This window comes from Spermophilus citellus, assembly GCF_964194105.1.
Source record: "Spermophilus citellus genome assembly, chromosome: 2".
In the NCBI taxonomy this organism is placed as follows: domain Eukaryota; kingdom Metazoa; phylum Chordata; class Mammalia; order Rodentia; family Sciuridae; genus Spermophilus; species Spermophilus citellus.
This window is the reverse complement of record NC_138183.1, coordinates 182,212,421-182,233,385: the sequence shown is the minus strand read 5'-3', so window position 1 is coordinate 182,233,385 and position 20,965 is coordinate 182,212,421. Positions and strand designations below refer to the sequence as shown.

The 20,965-nt window shown below is 37.2% G+C and overlaps 1 long non-coding RNA gene across 1 annotated transcript in view; it reads left to right on the top strand.

Annotated features, from left to right (window-relative positions):
• LOC308633907 overlaps positions 1 to 20,585 on the top strand; it is a 59,293-nt gene extending 38,708 nt beyond the window's left edge. Inside the window, exon 3 of the long non-coding RNA XR_014018900.1 lies at positions 20,451 to 20,585. This is a non-coding gene — a long non-coding RNA (uncharacterized lncRNA). The remainder of the gene's footprint in view (positions 1 to 20,450) is intronic.
• The last annotated feature ends 380 nt before the right edge of the window (positions 20,586 to 20,965 follow it).

Below are 20,965 nucleotides of genomic sequence, written 5' to 3'. Positions count from 1 at the left end.
TTAACTGCGAGCATAACAAAGTTGTACACATTAAAGATTAAATTATTAAAATAATCATTTTATTTTGAATTTTATTTATAACAAACCCTGATAGTATATATCAGTATTTCCACAATTTCTCTGATGATATGAATCATCAAGAGGTTTGTTAAAAATATAGTTCCTTAGTTCCCAAGTCTTGAACCTTTTTATTTATCAGGTCAGCCACATCTCCAGACCTTTTTTATGTTTTATTTTGAGACTGGGTCTCACTGAGTTGCTTATGGCCTTCCTAAATTGCTGAGGCTGGCTTTAAACTAGCTATCCTACTGCCTCAGCCTCCAGAGTCACTAGGATTACAGGTGTGTGCCCGGCTTAGATTTAAATTTTTAGTTTATTGTCTATTTAATAATCTTTTGGAAAGCTGGAATGTACTTTCTGAAATTCTCTTTTGTCTCCCCTCTCTCCTTTATCAATTGTTCTTTTCTCCTCCTTCTTTATATATATATTTTTACTTTTATCTATTCTCTCCTCTGCCCACCTCCACTCTCACCCCCATTCTCGAAACCAACCATAAAATAGAATTTAAACTCAGCATTTTGGATATTCATATGTACAGAAAATAATGTTTTGCTTGCAGTATTCTTAATTTCAAAAATCATATAATTATAGATTTCTATAAATCTGTCTTTTGTTTTGGAGATAGGGTCTCGCTAAATTGCTTAGAACCTCACTAAGTTGCTGAGGCTACCCTTAAACTTGCAATCCTCCTGTGTCAGCTTCTTAAATCACTGGGATTACAGTTGTGCACCATTGCACCTGGCTTCTATAAATCTTTCTATAAAAGAAAATTTCCACAACAAAGCAAGTTAAATTACTTTTACTTCAAATAAGATTTTAATTGTTTTCTTTAGGCCTTTTGGCTTTAATAGACAAAAATATTCCCAAACAAAGGCCTCATATAAGATACTCTGTGAATTTAAGGTTTTTAAAATAATAATTTTAAAATAAATTTTTAATATTTCCTTTATGAATAGACTTTTCTTCTTTTTAAAAATATTTTTAGTTGCAGATGGACACAATATCTTTATTATTATTTGGGGGTATTGGGGATTGAACTCAGGTACACTCAATCAGTGAGCCACATCCCAGCCCTATTTTATATTGTATTTGGAGACAGGGTCTCACTGAGTTGCTTAGCATCTCACTTTTGCTGAGGCTGGCTTTGAACATGTGGTCCTCATAAGACGCTGTGATTATAGGCGTGCACCACTGCACCCAGCCAATACCTTTATTTTGTTTATTTAATTTTTTTAATGTGGTGCTGGAAAGGGAACCCAGTGCCTTATGCATGCTAGGCAAGCTCTCTACCACTGAGCCACAACCCCAGCCCTAGACTTTCTTCTAAGTTCTGATATTTGGTGTTTTTGTTCTTTGCTTGCTTGCTTGCTTGTTTGTTTGTTTGTTTGTTTGTTTTTTTATTTAATGGTACTGGGATTAAATCCAAGGCCCCATACATGCTAAGCAATCATTCTACCAGAGTTATAACCCCAGCCCTTGTTATTTTATTTTGAGACAAGATTTCACAAAGTTGCCTAGTCTGGCCTAGAACTTGCAATTATTCTGCCTCAGCCTTCTGAGTAGCTGGGATTACAGGTGTGTGCCACTGTATCCAGCTCCATTTGGTGTTTTGTTTTATAAACACACTGGTCACATTAACATAAATACAATTATCTAGATACATTATAAATTGTTGTAATAAGTTTTGTCTATTAAATTTATTTCATTTATACTTAATTTTTAGCTGAAAAGAGATTTTTGAGAAACCCGAATGCTTAAAGAATGTTTAGGAAAGGGCTAGTTCTCCAAGACCAAAAGCCCTATTAAATGAAAAAGCAGTGTGATTCTTCTAGGCCTTTGTTGCCTTACTGCTTTTTATATTTTGTGTACCTGAGATCAAGGACTAAACCAATTATTCTTTAAGTTACTCTCTATCTACAGGCTATACATCTATGAACCAGATTCTGAAGTGGAAGGGTCTATGTCTAGGAAATATTTCCACCTAGATTGTATTAGTTCTTTATATTGTGCTATATTCTGTCTGTATGTGAAGTAGAAAATGTAGTTGGGAATGTGTTTTGGCCAAATTTATAACTCTGTTCATAGAAACTACTTCCATTATTAACCATTGGACAGTATTGATGTCCAAGGAGTGCCCATCATGATTCCATGAGTTCAAGAATCAGCTCCCAGGAAAAGCTGCAAGTAAGTTACAAAGGCACCTAGACTGGCATGCTTGTTTGCTCCTTTTTTTTTTTTTTTTGTAGATCCTTAACCTACCCAACAAGTTAGACGTATGGTATGAGAGAGGAAAATGGAAGTATTCCATAATAGCCAAGCAAGTTGGCCTTTGAGATATCCCACATGACTGTCCCTTAGGTCTACCATATTTAACATGTCCAAACCAAAACTCAACCCCCAAAATATGCTAATCCAGTCATTCCTATCTTCATAAATAGTACCACCATATCCACAGGAGTTCAAGTAAAGAATTAGGACTTATTCTAGATTCCTCTTTACCTTGCTCCCCAAATCCAATTCATCATCAAATCCTGGAAGCTGCTTCTCCAAAATAAGTCTTGAATTTCATCATCTCCACTGTTTTCATATTACTTCAAGTCACCACTATCATTCACCTGGGCTTCTGTAAAAGACTCCTATTTTCACTGTTGCCCCTCCATGCTCCATTCCCTATCCAGTAATAAAGCCATCTTTTAAAAACATAAATAGTTCATATCTCTCCTTTGCCTAATGCAACCCCATCTATGGTCACACCTATAACTTAAACATAACCAACAATTTTGCTAGATCCAGAAAGATGCTGTATGATCTGTCTCTTACTATCTCTACAATCTCACCCCCTCTCTCTTCATCCTATTGTTAACTCACCTGGACCACATTGCATTTTCCTCCTATTCCAAGCTCCTCTGCACTCAGGGTCTGTGGATTGCAGTTCTCTCTATTTGATATGGTTTTCCCCAGGCCATCTCATATTTCTATCCTCATAATTTGGGTCTCAGCTCCGTAATTATCTTCTCAAATGAGCCTTCATCTATTCTCCTTATTTGCTTGAATTTTTTTAATTAGGTATGGTTTTTAAAATTATATGCATCTATTTTATTTTTACATTAAGGCAAAAATAAAAATACACTCTCTAGTTACTATTAACTAAAATAAGCAAAATACCCTTTATAGTCACTATATCACTTTGTTTTGTTTTCTTTGATGAAGTCATCGTCTTAAATTACTTCCTTCTTTTTCTAAATTTTGTTTTGAGACAAGGTCTCACTAAGTTGTCTAGGGTGACCTCAAACTTTCAATCTTTTTGCCTCAGTCTCCCAAGTAGTTAGGATTACAGGAATGCATCACAATACCTAATTTAACTTATCTTCTTTATATGTTTACTTGTTTATTATATTTCTCACTGCAATATAAGCTACATAAAAAAGGGGATTTGTTTCAATGATCCCATGTCTGCCATGTTAATTAGTGTATCCCAGTACCTACAAGGTCTTTTGTACATTGTAGACTCTCAATAAATATTTGTTAAATGAGTAGATTTCAGTCATCTAAGAAACAAGCAGTATCCTTTGACTGAGAATAATCATATGCATTCACTTGTAGAGAGTGAATTTAATTAAATGTTTTGCTTAAGTTGGGTTTTGTTTATATATTGATTATTGCCAGTACTCATACACATGATATGGTTGGGAAACTGTCAGCATTCACATAAAGCCTATAAAAATGGCAAAGAGGTTAGTATCTATATCTATTTCAGAATGTTAGTAGTGAAGTTCACAGCAAAGTAAAAATAGAAATACAAAATTAATGTTGATTTAAATATGAAAGCTAATACCTGAGTTCTGCTTTCTAGGCAGTGGGAAACTGAATGGATACTATTGCTGCAAATGAAGCTAAAATATGAGACTCTATAAGTTAGTTTGCAGCATAGTAAGAATGGGAAATAAGAGGTAAGATATTTGCCTAGAAACTCCAGATAGGACACATGATTGTCAAAGAGTGATTAAGGCAAGTGGTTTAGAATTAGAGCTTTGAGAAATAATATCTCATTGATTGAATGCCTACTATGCACCACACCATTATCTATAATCCTTATAGAAATACCTATGATTAGCAGCACAATTCACGATAGCAAGATTGTGGAACCAACCTAGAAGCCCTTCAATAGATGAATGGATTAAAAAATGTGGCATTTATACACAATGGAGTATTACTCTGCAATAAGAAATGACAAAATCATAGAATTTGGAGGGAAATGGATGGCATTAGAGCAGATTATGCTAAGTGAAGCTAGCCAATCCTTAAAAAACAAATGTCAAATGTCTTCTTTGATATAAGGGGAGTAACCAAGGACAGGGTAGAGAGGAGAGCTGGAGAAGAAGAATAACATTAAACAGGGATGATAGGCGGGAGGGAAAGTGAGAGTTAAGGGAAATTGCATGGAACTGGAAGGTGAGCCTCAGGGTTATACACAATTACATATAAGAGGAAAGGAGGAGTAGGAGAAAAATTATATAAGTGGAAGAAACGATTTATAGTAGAGGGGATGGAGAGAGAGTAGGGGAGGGGAGGGGAGGGGAGGGGTGAGGGGACAGTGGAGAATGGGATAGACAGCAGAATACATCAGTCACTAGAAAGGCAATTTGTAAATCAATGGAAATGTAACTGATGTGACACAGCAATCTGTATACGGGGTAAAAATGGGAGTTCATAACCCACTTGAATCAATCTGTGAAATATGGTATAATAAGAACTATGTAATGTTTTGAACAACCAACAATAAAATAATTAAAAAAAAAGAAAAAAAGAAATACCTATGATAGGTATTATTTCCTGATTTTAAAAATTAGTAAACTGAATATTGGGATGTTAAATGACTTGCCAAACCCCTATAGCTATGTAAAAAGTACAGCAATGATTTAAACTAGATTTTTCAAATCCTAACGCTGACATGCCTTCTCCTGTATCAAATGTCTTCCCTTATAATGATACATTCCATTTATTTCTGTGATTCCTGGCACCAACTTTAGGGTTTGGCACAGCATCCTCGTGAAATCATGCCTAGCTAGACAGCAAAGCCTCTGCTGCCAGTGGAGGGGCTACCTAAGAGAAATGTCCAAGCCAAATTGATTCCCAGGTTTGCTGACTAAGCAGGGTTCAAGCATCATGCTCACACCTCTTCCTCCTCACTACTCCAGTATCCCCCCACAGCTCACCTCTACCTCTGTCCTCTGTGGAAAGCATCTTCCAGATGCTAGTAAAAAAGTTATATGGTCATGGTGTGAGGGGAAGAGGCAGCTCATCAAAATCACTGCTGAGAGCCTGGACAGGCTTAGGCAATGTGGTCTAAAGAGCTGAGGCATGTGGCCCACAAAGAGAAAGAATTGGATAAAATGCAAAACTGAAGAGGAGGATAAGCATAAGAGGAAAATCTTATTGATGGAGATGAATTAGTTATAGGACTCACTCCACAAGGGAAGAGATTTGGCTTCATTTTCTGAGACTCTCTGAGTGGAAACCATGCTGTGGAAGACAAGCATGTGGAGGGTGTGTTGTGGTGGTGAGGGCATCTGTGATTAATAGGTACTTTCCACCTCTGAGTTTTATGAAGATGAATGAAGAATTTTTGAATGGAGGAAGAATTATTAAAGGGAGAGATGGGGCTAAGGCATTGCAAAGTAAAAGAGGAATGAGACTTTTTGTTCTCATACTGAGTGAGGAAAATAATTTCTTCCAACTGGTAAATGCAGAACTAATTAGTTCAGAGTTTTGAACTCAGAATTCAGGTTCTTTCATTTACCAACTGTATGCACTCAAATAATTAATACCTACACTTTCTAAGTTACAAAGTAGCACCAATATTCTATTTTATAGTTCATTTGTTACTATAAAAATAGAGAAAACATCATTACAGAATGATCCTTGTTTAAATGACATAATTTGTATAAAAAAGTGTCTAGTATTTAGTTTAGTATTCAATATATAGCAGTAATTATTATTCAGACTTGGCTTTATGTAGAGGGAGAAATGTAGCTGGGTCATTATTATCAAGGTCACAATTTGGGGACAATTTTTCCCTTTAAACTTAAGGAAGGTCTCTCCTTGGCTCAATTATTTGCTGTGTTAACAGTCTGAATCCTCTGTACTGACTTGGCTTTCAGCTCACAGGAAAGATGAAGCCCAAATGTGATAGCTATCATCTCTACTCTTAGGCAAGCTTGCCAAAGAGCAGCTCAACCATATTGTTATTCTGAGTCATTCTAAGGATAAAGTCATCTCCCCACAGAGACGGTGTTGTGCACAGGAGATAATACTAATGGCATTCATTGTACATTTATTTAATCTTTTGCAGTTTACAAGGCACTCTTACCTAAGAAGGGTTACTACCATCTTTTGGTATATAATAAAATAGAGTCTTAGAGAGGTGAAGCAACTCAGGGTGACATAAACAATTGATTGGTGGAGCAGGGGTCCACTGCTATCTCTTCTGACTTCAAGATTAGGGCTCTTTAATGCTACAGGATACTGTAGAGGACATGAACAGGTAGAAGTCTAGAAAGTTAGTTGCTTCCAATCATAAAACTATTGAAGCTTTCAGATTACTTAATGCTTTGGTTTTCAGACTGTGTCCACGGAGCCCAATAGAAAGTGGAGGGAGCTAAGCAGGAGGTTAGAATTGTATGCAGCTCAGCTTTTATCAATTAAATTTATAATGTTAAGATGTTCTTTGAAGAAATGTGTAGAACATTACAATTTCCTTAAATAAGAAAAAGAAAGTTTGAAAACCCTGATTTAGATCGACAACCTCATTTTTGCATAAAGGATATTGAGGGGCTTAAGTAACTTGTCTAAATCTAATAACTAGTTAGGGATAGAGTTAAGACCAGCACTCACCCCTTAATCACTTGCATATTTGATAAGCATGTCATAAATGTCCCAATTCTCCCATATATTTTCCTTTGGTTACCTCAAGCAAGGAACTTCCTGTGGTAATCAAACTGTGGAGAAGTGAACTCTTGTGTTAGTGTCTCTTAAAAACTCACTCTGTGATCTTGAGTTGGTCAGTCAACTCTCTGAATTCTCAGCTTTTTCCATAGGTAAAATAGGGATGGTTATTCCTGTCTAGGCAATTCTCATCAAGACTGTTGAGATGAATGTGAAAGAAAGGAATTTGAGAACGTTCTCCTCCTGGCTCTTGCAGGGAAGGAGACATGGCAAGTTCAATGCTTTATTATTTATAAGTATAAATAATAATGACACTCTTCTACCAAGAGTGTCATTGCTTCTAAACTGATCTTTGTAATTTACCATCTTCATTTATTCGTTATTCCTCACTTGGGAGGGCAATGAGGTTTGTAACCATGTCAAATATATGAAATATGAAAAAGTCTCAAAAACATCGTATTGGCATTCTGATAAGACTCTGATTTCTTACTACCTGCATATAGAAAGTTATCTTTTTAGGTTAAGTGCCTTCTGTTGTAGGTAAGTTATCACTCAGGAGTTCTGGCCAGCCTGTAGAGCTCAGAGCCAGGTGAAACCTTGGGCTTGTGTTTGGAACTCTCCCACCTAACTAGCAATTTCTCCTCCTTCAACATCAAATACTAAGAAAATATTATCACAAACCTACATGCTGATCCTAGTGCCTTGGCCAACTTCTTAATCTCTCTGAGTTTCAGTTTTCTGTATTGCATTCCCTTTCCACTTCATGGGGCTGTCAAGGATCAGAAGGGAGAACACAGGGTGACATGTTTTTTAAATTGTGAAATTTTGGGGTCAGGGGTACAGCTCATTGGTGGAGCACTTGCCTAGCATACTAGAGGCTATGTGTTTGATCCTCAGTAGCACATATATACAAAAAAATTAAGTGTCTTGTGACTAAAAGGATTTCATTTTAAAAATGTTTTGATTAGCATATTCTAGTTATACATAATATTGGGGAGGAGATTATCATTTTCAAGAATATGTCAGACACCATAATTATTTTCTTTTTTTTTTTTTTTTAAAGAGAGAGCGAGGAGAGAGAGAGCGAGCGAGGAGAGAGAGAGCGAGAGAGAGAGAGAGAGAATTTTTAATATTTATTTTTTAGTTCTCGGCGGACACAACATCTTTGTATGTAGTGCTGTATGTGGTGCTGAGGATCGAACCCGGGCCGCACGCATGCCAGTTGAGCGCGCTACCGCTTGAGCCACATCCCCAGCCCCAACCATAATTATTTTCAATGAGCATTTCAATTGAATCTTTTCAATTTGTTAGAATATCCACTTGGAAAAATTAAATATTCAGGTGGAAGAGAGAAAGTATTTGTTTTGTTTCTTTTGTTGGTACTGGGGATTGAATCCAGGGGCATTTAGCCATTGAGCCACATCCCCAGCCCTTTTTTATTTTTTATATTTTTTGAGACAGGATCTCACCGAGTTGCTTAGGGCCTCACTAAATTGCTAAGATGGCTTTGAACTTATTATCCTCCTGCCTAAGCCTCCTGAGTAGCTGGGTTTACAGGTGTGTGCCTCTGGGCCTGGTTGAGAGATAGTATTTTAATTCGTTCTGGTCTCTATGAAGAAAGTAAAATAGCAATACTGAGTAAGGCAGAATTATAGGGAGCCAGTTACCTACTTGGCATTATTGCAGAACAATAAAAACTTATATTTTCAATTAAGGACATTTAAATTTTTCTAAGTAAGAAATTGAAAAGAACTTTACTAAAACTCCACTTTAGCTATCCCAAATTAATAACTATCTCCCTTAGACAACAGCATTTCTATGCTTGCCAATGATGATACTTTTAAAAATCTGGACCTGGTTTCCACTATGCAGACAACCCAGTCACAGAAGCCAACTAGTATTTTAAGACTGCAATGTTTACTAATGGATGTCTGGCTAGAAACAGTGTTGGCAGAAACCTGGCAGAGAGGGCTGGGGTTGTGGTTCAGTGGTAGAGTGCTTTCCTAGCATGCATGAGGCACTGGGTTCGATCCTTGGCACCACATAAAAAAATAAAATAGAGGTATTGTGTCCATCTACAACTTAAAAAAAGAAAAGAAACCTGGCAGAGGCATTTACTCTCACTAATGATATAGAACAGATTGCATAATTATGTCCACTTGTGTCCACTTGCCCAAGACTGTCATGTAGTGGAACTACAAACAAGTGCCCCCTGAAGTCCTGAGGTTTTCCTGCAAGAGGCATTACATCAGAGTTGGTTGAAATATTCCCAAAATCTTTGTTCCAGCTGTTCATTTCCTTTAGGACCTTCTTTACAAAAATTATTTCACAAAGCACAGTGGATATCAGTCTGTTTTACAGAACATTTGGAGACATAAAGACAATATTACCATACATAGACCATTTCAAGCCAGGAAAAAGCCTATCAAACATTTCCTTGGAAATAACACCAAATACTTTTCTTGTATACATATTAACATATCCCTAACTTAGGAGGATACTCAATCTAACCCCTTATCCTTTGCCCCAGAAAAGCTATAGCCAGTTATGCATTATCATTTTCTTTTTTACCTGTATCTGGGAATAGAGGCATCAATAAAGAAGAAGGACAATGGCATTCATTTTGGATTCCTGACATTGTTACAATATTATTATTTTAGAGAAGAGTAATTTCTATGTATTAAGAGATTCCAAACTTAGAATATGTGGGAAATCATTTGGTATTTAATAGAATTCAAGTCATGCACATAGCCCTAGAAAATGGTAATTAATAAGTCACTAAGCAAGGAAAATGCATAAAAGTAAGCCTTTAAAATGGAACTCCTCAGAATAAAGGAATAGTTACTATTATTTTATTAGTATTACTCATTATTAAAGATATAAACATACTGTCATCATATTTCTTTTCCTTCTACCTAGTTTCTGTACCTCCAAGGAGTCTTCATTACATTTTCTGAAATAGGATGTTAATTCAAAGATTTTAGAAGTAAACTATGAATAAGGACACTAAAGAAGCATTAATTTTTGTAGATTACTATTTAAATAATATCTTTACCCCATCCTAATAGTTTAACCACAATGTTTGGCAAATATTATAAATATTTATCTATTTTAGAAATAGCATTATCTAGAGCCAAATATTATGATTATTTCAAATGGATTGGAACTTGGATCTGGGGTAAGATAAGATCCCACCTCCCCCCTTTCCTCCTTTTCTTCTGTTTATCCTTCCTCTTTTCATTCTTATGACCATTTGGTACTCTTTATCTATATCTATAGCAACGTATCAATGGAAGGGGTTCAGGAAACAGTGAGCTGACATGCCTGTATGGTAGCATTCAAACAGAGAGATATAAATGCCAGGCGAGATGCTATTGTTGCTGCTGCTTCCACACACACCCCTATCTAGATGTTTGTGCCTCAATTATTGATGCAGATGAAATCAAAGATTGTCTCTTTAATCTTTAACATATTCAAAGTTAATATATACCCTTTACTTTTCAACATTGTCAATGTTAGTATAAGTCTTTTAATTTTTAACATTTTAAAGTTAATATAAACCCCATTAATGCTTCTCAGCTGATCAAACACAGGAATGATCACTATGAACTAGCTGTATCAGTGGTTTTTCTAGTCAGTAACCAACACATTTTTAATTTAATTTTATTTTTTTGGTATGATATTATCAACAGCCATAATGACAACTACACTTAGTTAAAACAGTTTTTGGTATACAAAGTGGTATCACCCTCAGTACTTCGATTGAGACTCTTTAGATCACTACTCAGCATCCTAGACTTCTTCCCCAATTGCTTCTGCCATTTCATGATCTCTGCTCTGTGCTACTATTCCCTCTTCCCTAGGTTTCATTCCCTGGATGCACATTATATCCTTTCTTCATTCTTTCAAGTATGGTCAACATAGGCTATCAGATATAATAAACTTTACTAAGTGTATTAATTTCCTAGGCCTGTTACAACAAATTACCATTATGAATGACATAAACAACAAAAATATATCATCTCACAGTGCTGGAGGCTATAAGTCCAAAATCAAGGTGTCAGCAGGGTTGTTTTCTTCTGAGACTGAGAGAAGGATCTGTTCTAGACCGTTCTCTTTAACATATAGATGTCTGTATTCTTCTGTGTCGCTTAATGCCATCTTTCTTCTATTCATGTTTCTGTGTCTAAGTTGTCCCTTTCATAAGAATAGAGCCTATCCTAATGACCTCATTTTAACTTAATTTTGTGAAGACCCGATCTCTAAATAAGGTCACATTCTGAAGGATTAGTTTAAGACTCTTAACATGTATTTTTTTAGGAAGATACAATCTAACTCATAACACTAAGGTTTAAAGATAACAATGGGAAACACAATATAGAAAAGAACTTAATGAAATTTTAAGTATCATTATCATGTAATCCAGTGGCCATGTCTAGTATAGGGCCTGACCCTCCTCTTCCTTATATCCAACCTGTTACCATGTTTTTGGGGCCAGTTCATTTCTCTGGATAGAAATCTAGTAGTTCACATCACTTTCTATCTGTGATGGTTAATTTTATGTGTCAACTTGATTGGGTCATGGGGTGCCCAGATATTTGGTCAAACATTATTATGGGTATGTCTATGAAGGTGTTTTTGATGAGATTAACATTTAAATCAATAGAGTACAGCAAATAATCTTCTATTATATGGTTAAGCTTTATCCAATCAACTACAGGCCTGAATGAAACAAAGGCTGACTGTCCCAGAATTATTGTGCCTGACAATTTTCAAATTGAAACATCAGTTCTTTCTGGTTTTATAGCTGCTTCCAGCTTCAGGACTCAAACTGGTATATCAGCTCTTCAGATTTTGGACTTGCCAGTCTTAATAATCACATGAGCCAATTCTTTAAAAATCTCTCACTATCTCTCACCTTCCCTACCCCTCTCTCACTCTGGAGAACCCTAACTCTCTAAGACCAGGTTTCCCACCTAATGAAGAACAACCACAAATGTCTTAACAATCTTTCAGGATTAGAAGCTAGCAGCCTCAGAGCCAGCCCTGTACCAAACACTGTGTTCCACCCCCCTAATCTGAAGCCCCTATATCTGGGCTATGCAATCTGAGTTTCAGTTAACTTTATGACTAAAATACCCTCCCCAATAATCTCTCTGAGAATAAGACAAGAAACTCGGCCAAAGGTCAATAGCAGATGCCAAACTTAGTGCAATTATGAATTGAGAAACACTAAGATTCAAACTCAGAGCATATTGCACATGCATAAAACTTCTCATACATTTCAAATCATTTAGGACTTTCTCAAATTCTCTTTATCTAATTTCATTTAGGGCTTTTCATGCAACTAGACAATTTCTTTACCAACTTGTTTTTTATAGCTTAATAATGTGTGTGTCTTTATAAAGAATTAGCTTTGACTAATTAAGACTCAATGTGAAATCCTCCCAAATTTTAACAGATCAGAGCTGAACTAAATCAGTCTTGAGTGTCTCCAAGTTAGAAGAGGCACCCCATTCCCTCTGACTCTGACTTGTCTTTCATTTCTATCTTGGGCACTTTCCCAGATTCTCTATGTCACTACATCACTAGTTACCTCTGCTCCAAGGCTGTGTTGTTCTCCTTTAAAATTTTTAGTGACAAAAATGTTTTCTGTTGGCAAACTTGGCATGACTGAGACAGGCTGGCATTTTCAAGAACAGCTTTACCAAATATGAGGGAAAATAGAATAGTTATGGAAAACACACATAGTATAAAAATAGCCAACTTTCCAACTGCAGGTTTCTGTTTCTAAAAATTCCATTTGAAGCAGGAAAGCTTTACTGGGCACTAAGCTCATTTACCCTTAGTCAGCCACATCCCCTAATTTTGTTATATCCTGTCTGGACTCCTCCTTCTCTCCCACCAACACTTCATGTATCAACACTCAGAGAGCCCTATGATTTTGAGTGACTATCTCAATTTTTGAACCCAGACTTTAAAGCAGAAAACATCTAAGAACTTACTTTTGAAATGAACACTCTTCCTAATAAAATATTGTGGACTTAAAAAGAACAGTCCAAATGTTGGCTTACAAGAGATTTTCAAGTTTTGATGTTTAAAAACACTGGATTTCAAACATCAGCCCTTTAAAATACTAATGTTGGGTTGTGCATGTGACTTAGTGGTAGAGTGCTTGCCTGGCATGCTCATGGCCCTGAGTTTGATCCTCAGCAACACACACACACACACACACACACACACACACACACACACCACACAAAACAAACAAACAAACAACAAAAAAAACCAAACTAATGTTAATTCAGCATGAATCACAGTGTATACTGGGAAATGATTCCCAGGATAACAAAGATTGTTTACAGTGGCATGTAGGAGTCTATGATCAAATAAATTTGAGGAATGTTGAGTTAAACTAAATTTTATAGTTTTCTACACTGCATAATTTCTAAAGGCTTTTCATGAATTCAACAAATGTTTATTGGGCACCTATTATGTGTCAGGCACTACTCTAGGAACTAAGAAAATCACTGCAAAGAGTGAACAGAATAGATAAGATCCTTTTCCTGACCTCAGTAAATTCCTTTTCTAGGTGAGATTCACAAACAAACAAACAACAACAAAAAACCCTGAGCAAACAAGCAAGATCATTTCAAATAGTGAGTATGGACTGTGAATACCTTTATAAGTGATAAAAGGAGTAACTGGAAGTGGGAAATTCAGCAAACAGAAGGAATAATAAAAGACCTAGCAGGAAACAGCATGGCATTTTGGAGACAGAAAGGAACCTCAGTGACCAAAGCTGAGTAACTGAGGGGAAATATCCATGAAGAGGTTTGATCTTAGAGACTACAGTAAAGAATAAGATGTTATCATGGCATATTTGGGGGTGAAGGAAAGACAGAGACAGAGAAAATCTGGAGCTTAGGAGAAAGGTTGAGATATAAGGTGGGAAAGGCATTAACATACAGATGGCATTTCAAGTCATGGAAGTGGAGATCACCTTGGGAGAGAGGAGAAAGGAGCTAAGGCCCAAAGTCAAGCACTGAGGCACTTCAAATTTTGAAATCTGGTGCAGATGAGGAGCCAGCAAAGGAGACTTTTAGCATGCTTGTGTGCATTAGAACTCTGAGAAGCAGATACAGAAGGCAACATCTCCCAAACATATTTGATCTTGAAACCTTCTGTCACATAGCATCTCTCAGACTGTGTTTTCAAGGAAAGAATTTTTGGAAATACTTCTCATACCCTTTTAGCTATACTTCATTGTGGCAAAATATGTTAACTTCTAAGATGACATAGACAAGTCTTTTCTCTAGATAGGGATTTTTCCAGAAGCCCATCTGTGGCTAACAAAAATGCTGCCCTGATGATTCAGGCCAAGAAATATACCTACAGGAAGCATAATAAACACCAAATGCAGTGAAAGGGAAAGGAGGGCTGCCCCACCATGGCCTCACTGAGCACAACCTCAAATCTTGGCAGGATTTTGCCTTTTTCACATTCATAATAGTTATTTTGGTGGAAGAGTAAAATTGAAGTCTGGAGAGAGCCCTAGGGAGTAAATGTTCTTTTGTGTGTGGGTGTGGTGGTGGTGGGGGGCGGTGGCAGGGGATAAATATGTAACTTTGTTCAGGATACTAGTGTATGTGTGTTTCTATTATATACTATGACAGAACTTCATTTTTCTACTTTAGAAAGTTAATTTAGACGAAAATATTTTCATCATTTTTCTACTTATTTTGTTTATTGGCTTTTGTTTTGGTTATAAGGAGCAAAAACTCAGAGGCCCACAAGTAAAATATATATATGAAGGAATTATTGACAGGGAGATAATCTGGTGTTAGGAAGTTATTGGGATCTGAGGCAGCCCTAGGGATAGGTTTCTCTATAGAATCCTCCCACCCCCATCCCTACACACACACACACACACACACACACACACACACACACTCAGAGGCTGTGTGGTCTTTCTCTCAAAGTATCCCTGAGACCTTTCATAGTTTATAGTTATGCACTAAGAAATAATAAATTCTCTATATTTTCATACCACAGTCTAAATGAATAACAATTGTCTTATAGATCTACTTTATAAATGAGGAGGCCGAGGCCCAGGAAAGAGAGAAGCCCTAGATGGGTTTGTTAAACCTGAATTCTGCTCCTATGTGACTATAGGCAGGTAGCTTAATTTGGGTCCCAAATTCTTCTGTGAGGGAAAGAGATTGAGTAGGGATAGGTGATCTTTAAGAAGCTTCTTATTTGTGTGATTCAGCTGTGGTCATATAACTAGGCATATCATGGCAGAGTAGGAACCTCATCTTGTATCACCTGGCACCATGTTTTATTTCATTACACCACACTGCATGTGCATTTTAAATTTTTTTTTTAATCCCAGCCAGACTTTCTCAACTATTTGGATTGCTATGAAAACACCAAGAAGCAGCATGGCACACTGAAAAATGTATAAGCTTTGAAACCAAAAAGTACTGGGTTTGGATCTAGGTCTACTTTCAATTCTATGATCTTGAAGCAGTTAATGAACTCTTGGCCTCAGTTTTATCATCTGTAAGACAGGTGAATATAATACATAATAGGATTCTGTTCAGATAAAATGAGATTGCATTTATAAAGCATCATGGACATAAGTAGATAAAAACCTTCCATTTCCCCTCCTTTTAATTATTTTGGGAGATAAAAAAAAATTACAGAAAAGCATTCATGAACCAGGATGTAGTGAGGTGTGTGGTGCCTTCATTTTCTATACTGGTACTCTTTATTCAGGAAAACATCTTAGTTCACTCCTTCTAGTTGAAAACCTTTCCAAGTTCCCCCTTTAGAAAGCATGCACTCTGAATATAATTGAATCTTTCTTGATGATTGAAGACCTTGCTGTACCTCAGGCTTATTATTCTAAACTTGAATTCAAATTATTCATCTGCTTGGAAAAACATGCAGGAGGTGCAAAATTTAGTTAGAATGTGTAACACTCAGGAAATCTAGAAGTTTATTGTTGGTTTTGATTTAAAATCCTTGTTAACAATTTCTTTGTGGTTCAGACTTCTAAACTGTATGTGTCAGGTCGGTGGTGGCGACTTAGTACAAAGCAGCCCACGCGGAAAAGAAACATCAATCAGGCTCCAACAGAAACGCCTGTCAATCAATGGGATTTCCTGACTAACACCTGTCAATCAGCAGGACACCCTGGCCAATCCTGGAGTTCAGCCAACTCCCCTGACCAACTCCAACTGGACAAGGGACTCTAAAAACACCTTTTCCTGTCCCAAGCCCTTCCCTTCCTGCTGTAAACCCCATAAAAGTCCAGTCCAGTCAAGCTTCCACGCGGTTTCTCCTCAGACTCTTCTCCTGTCCACTCTGTTGTTCTGATGGAGTTCCGCCCTGGAGTGATCTCAGTAAAGCCTCGTTGGGCGGCCTTTTTAAATCTGCCTCCTTTGGTTGCTACCTGCCTTGCCTGATCTTACAGTATGAACATTCTGTTTATAGTGGAATTATTGAAAGGGAACTCATCTGGTGCTAAGAAATTTGAGTTAAACAAATTGTGAACAGACTTTTTTTTTTTTCTTGAATGCCTATTTTGTGGAAGGACTTGAACCAGGCAGGCACCACTTTGGACATTAGTAATTCTAAAGATTAGTTTGCATCATTAAAAAAATTGTATACTATCTTTGATGAGTCAAAACATAAACTTGTAAAAGAGTAATTACAAGAGGCAGACAAATGAGAAAAGTCTTTATAAAGAAGCAGAATACAACAGTTACTAATATGGCATTATGTAAAAATGTGGATGTGTAACCGATGTGATTCTGCAATCTTTGTAATGTTTTGAATAACCAATAAAAAAAAAAAAGAAGCTACTACTTGAAATAGGCTTGAATGATGGATTTGGACCAGCAGTGCTTGAGAGCAGGAAGAATGTTTGGTGAGGAGAGGTCTTTGAAGCAGAGGGAACAATTGGAATAAATGCCTGGGGATGGGAAAGCTTGGAGTATATCAAATGGACTGTAAGTTGGTTGTTTCAGAGATAAGTAAGCATAACACAAGATATTTACTTGGTACATTCCTAGTTTTGGGTAATATGTACTGAATATCCAGCTGTCTCAAAAAGTATTTCTTAGACCCCTGTAATTATGAGAATCTGTGATCCATTGTGCTTTCTTTTATAAATTGGTTTATGTCCATAGGCTTATAATATTTAGGTTACAAGAAAAACCACAGGACTTCCAATTTGCCTACTGTTAGAAGCTTAAACCCATCTCCTGGACATCAGAAATGTGGGGTACACCAGACAGTCCTACCAAGATCCAATCTCCTTAGAGCCATGGATAGGTCCTGGCTTTGGACAGCCATTGGTCCTCCTTAAATCTCTCGATCCAAAAGTATGGAGGAGGGAGAGAAACAATCTCCTCTCCACTTGCCTTACCTGCCCCTGTTTGTCAACAGATCCTTATTCCCATTCCCATCCCACAAAAGCTTCTTAAAAAAGCAAAGATCACTTTCCTCAGAAGGGAGGACAGCATTTTGCCTAATGGCCAACAATTATTCCCTCCTTTTGATAGCGGAAAATGAAAGGGGGAAATCTACATAGGACCCTGGTGTTATGGGACATGCTCAACCTGTTCTTCTGTGGCCAACACTCTCAGCAGAGGTAAAAAGGCACCACATAGCAATGTGTGTTCCGCATTGAAACATCTGAGCACTGGGATCCTTGTTAAAAATTGCTAGTAGATACTGGCCCAAACATTTTTAAGCATTGATTGATTCTGATAAAAATAGAAAGTTAATGAGATTCTCAAACTTGGCTTTCTAACAAATAAAGCAAATGTGGGCTGTGCCAAGGAATACAGCCTTCTTGGTTCTTAAAGAAGCAGACAAGATGCCTAATGAGGAAGGCATTTGGTATTTCTCCCTGTCCGGAGCCTAAGTTCCCTTCCAGGTTTGTCCCTCCCCCCACCTCTCTCTCTCTCTCTCTCTCTCTCTCTCTCTCTCTCTCTCTCTCATTGCTGTACCACTCCTGACATCTTTATTCCTGCCCTTCACTTTCAACCATAATACAAAACTGCTCCCCATTTAGTGAAAAATCCCTTTCCTAACATGGCTCATGGTCAGAGTGCTAGAACCAGAAGGGAACTTAGAGGTCATTAAATTCACCTACTGGCCTTTGAGGTAAGGAAAATGAATGTCAGAGAGATAAAATGGTCTTGCTTCTTGTGGGATGATAGAGATAGAAGTGAGCAATGGAAGTTATAGGATCATTTCTGTATGTATTGTGGCTTACAGAGTGCTAGTCCATATGTAATCTTACTTAAACCCATGATGTAGGTGATATGTCCCTTTACAAGTGAGGAGACTGAGGCCCAGAGAATTTTGCTATAAGGGGAAAGCATATGTACTTTTCTTCCCATGGCAAAGCCTTATAACTGAAATGCCAAACGCAATTTTGAAGAACAAGGCAAACAAAGAGTAATGAAATGCTGCCTAGGCACTCATGTCTATTAGGAGAAGGTTGTCAGTCCCTCCCAAGACCACACACAAGGCACCCTAATGTTGTCATAAAACCACCTGAACCCTAGAGGGACTGAGTCCCATATAGCCATTGACTCCCTCTAAGCATGGGTATGTGGAAACTCGGGAAAGAACCAGCTATTCTACAGAGAAACCTATGTTTTAAATTTCACAAAATTGAGAGTGTCTAAATAGGAAAAGTGAATAAATTAAAGTTGACTTAAAATTACAGAAGCATTTGGGGTTTGACTGAAAATGGAGGCAAAGTGGGGATGACCTTTTTTCAGACCTTTTCTTTTTCTTTTTTATTCTTTGTGAACAGTACTGTCCTCTGTGGTCCTACTTTTTCAAAGTGACACTGAAAAGCATGTACTCTTTTTCTTTTATTCTTTTATTTACCCTTTTTATTCTTGGCAAGAGAATCTGATCAATAAATAGATCATGCCTTCATGGATGGCAAAAAAATTATCTGGAACTTTTGTTTATCCTTAGACCAGGGTCAGCAAATCACTGCCTATGGGCCAAATCTGACCTACTACCTGTTTTTTTAGGTGCATGAGAGTTAAAATTAGTTTTTATATTTTTAAATGGTTGAAAAGAATAAAAAGAGGAATAAGAAAAAAAGAGGAATAATATTTCAGAGTGGGAATGATATTAAGTTAAAATTTCCAAAGCAATAAATAAAGTTGTATTGAATGCAGTTATGTGCACCATTTACATCTTGTTTATACTTTCACACAAAAACAATGGAGTTGAGTAGTTGCATCAGACTATATGGCCCTCAGAGCCTAAAAATACTTGCTGTCCAGCCCTTTACAGAAAATCTTTGCAAACACCTCTATTGGAGCACTAACCATATTGTGTGAAAATTGGTTTTATTCATAACCATCTCCCCAGCTAACTCTTTTTAAATTGGAGAATTTGGTAAAATTCTTCAAACGGTTCCTTGTTTCATTCTTTTTATTGCTTCCTTTTTTTTCTTTTTTAGTACTTAAGATCAAACCCAGAACCTCATATATGCTATACAAGCCCTCTACCACTTAACTACATACATCTCAGCCCTTTTTTATTTTACTTTGAGACAAGATTTCAAATATAAGTTGGTTCTCCATGTCTTTCAGTATCATGAAGGGGATGACCTTACTAATTAACCCTACTGGAACATTTGATGTTCATGTGTGTGGTGTGTGTGTATCATGTTGTACATAAATTCATTCTAAATTACAAATTTCCTTACCTTTCTTTCTGTATTCTTCCTCCCTCCCTCCCTCCCTCCCTCCCTCCCTTCCTTCCTTCCTTCCTTCCTTCCTTCCTTCCTTCCTTCCTCCCAGTTTTTGGGGAGCAAGTTATTGCTAAATTGTCCACACTGGCCTTAAAATTCTGTCCTCTTGCTTCAGTCTCCCAAATAGCTAAGATTACAGGCCTGTGCTGCCATGTCCGGCTGATAATTTCTTTTCTTCATGTCTGCCTGTCTTGTGTGAATCTGATAACATGATCAGTTTTTTCAGGGCCCGGTCACTATTAAGAATCTGAGCATGTGCAGTCCAGAAATACTCTTTTATCTCTTTGCATCTACATGGTAGCCCCAGAAAACAGTCATCTGTCCTTACTTGAGAAATATTAATACTTAGAAAAACTTACTATTTGGCAAATCATGACATTTTCAAATCAAATGGAAATAAAAGTCCTTGTCTAAGCAAGTTCACAGAGTCATGCTCTTAGATGATATTCTGTGAACAACTTCATGATGCAAGCTCGGGGGCCTAGTGTGATAGCAGTATGATTTGGCTTTATTATCCTGGGCTGAGGTTGTAGGGTGCTTGTCCAGTGATAGAGTGCTTGCCTAGCATGTGCCAGACTCTGGGTTTGATTTCAGCACTCAAAAGAAAAAAATTAAACCATTATCCTGCACTGTTTCTTCCCAGAAATATTATTGCTGCTCCCAAATTCCATCATTGTTAAAAAAGTAAACAGAATCTTAGAACTGAGACATGGGTGACATAAGGAAATATGCTTCCTGCAACCATGGCCCTATGTTTTCCTGCTGAAGTTAAGACCAGCTCTCATACAATAAGGTAAAACTTTGTCTTCTGGACTTTCCTGTTCCTTTTAACCCCTATCCCTTGGGTTTCTAACATTGCCCACTGATTGTCCTGAGCCTCTGTTATGATGCACCATGTGTGGGAAACACCAAGCTTTCAGTTCAGTATCTCCTTTCCCTTCCCTTTTTAAATGAAAGGTAGTAAGGTATAGTGGGAAAGGGTAAAGTACTTAGATCCAGCTCCTCCACTCATTGGTGGGGCCGCAGTTTCCATTATCTGCCAAATAGATAATATTTATCACCTACCTCTACTAATCATCCTCAAGTCCCTTACCAGCAAGGATCATGCATTATTTATTCCTCTTTTATCCTGCACTATTCAATACAGAGCATGCAGCA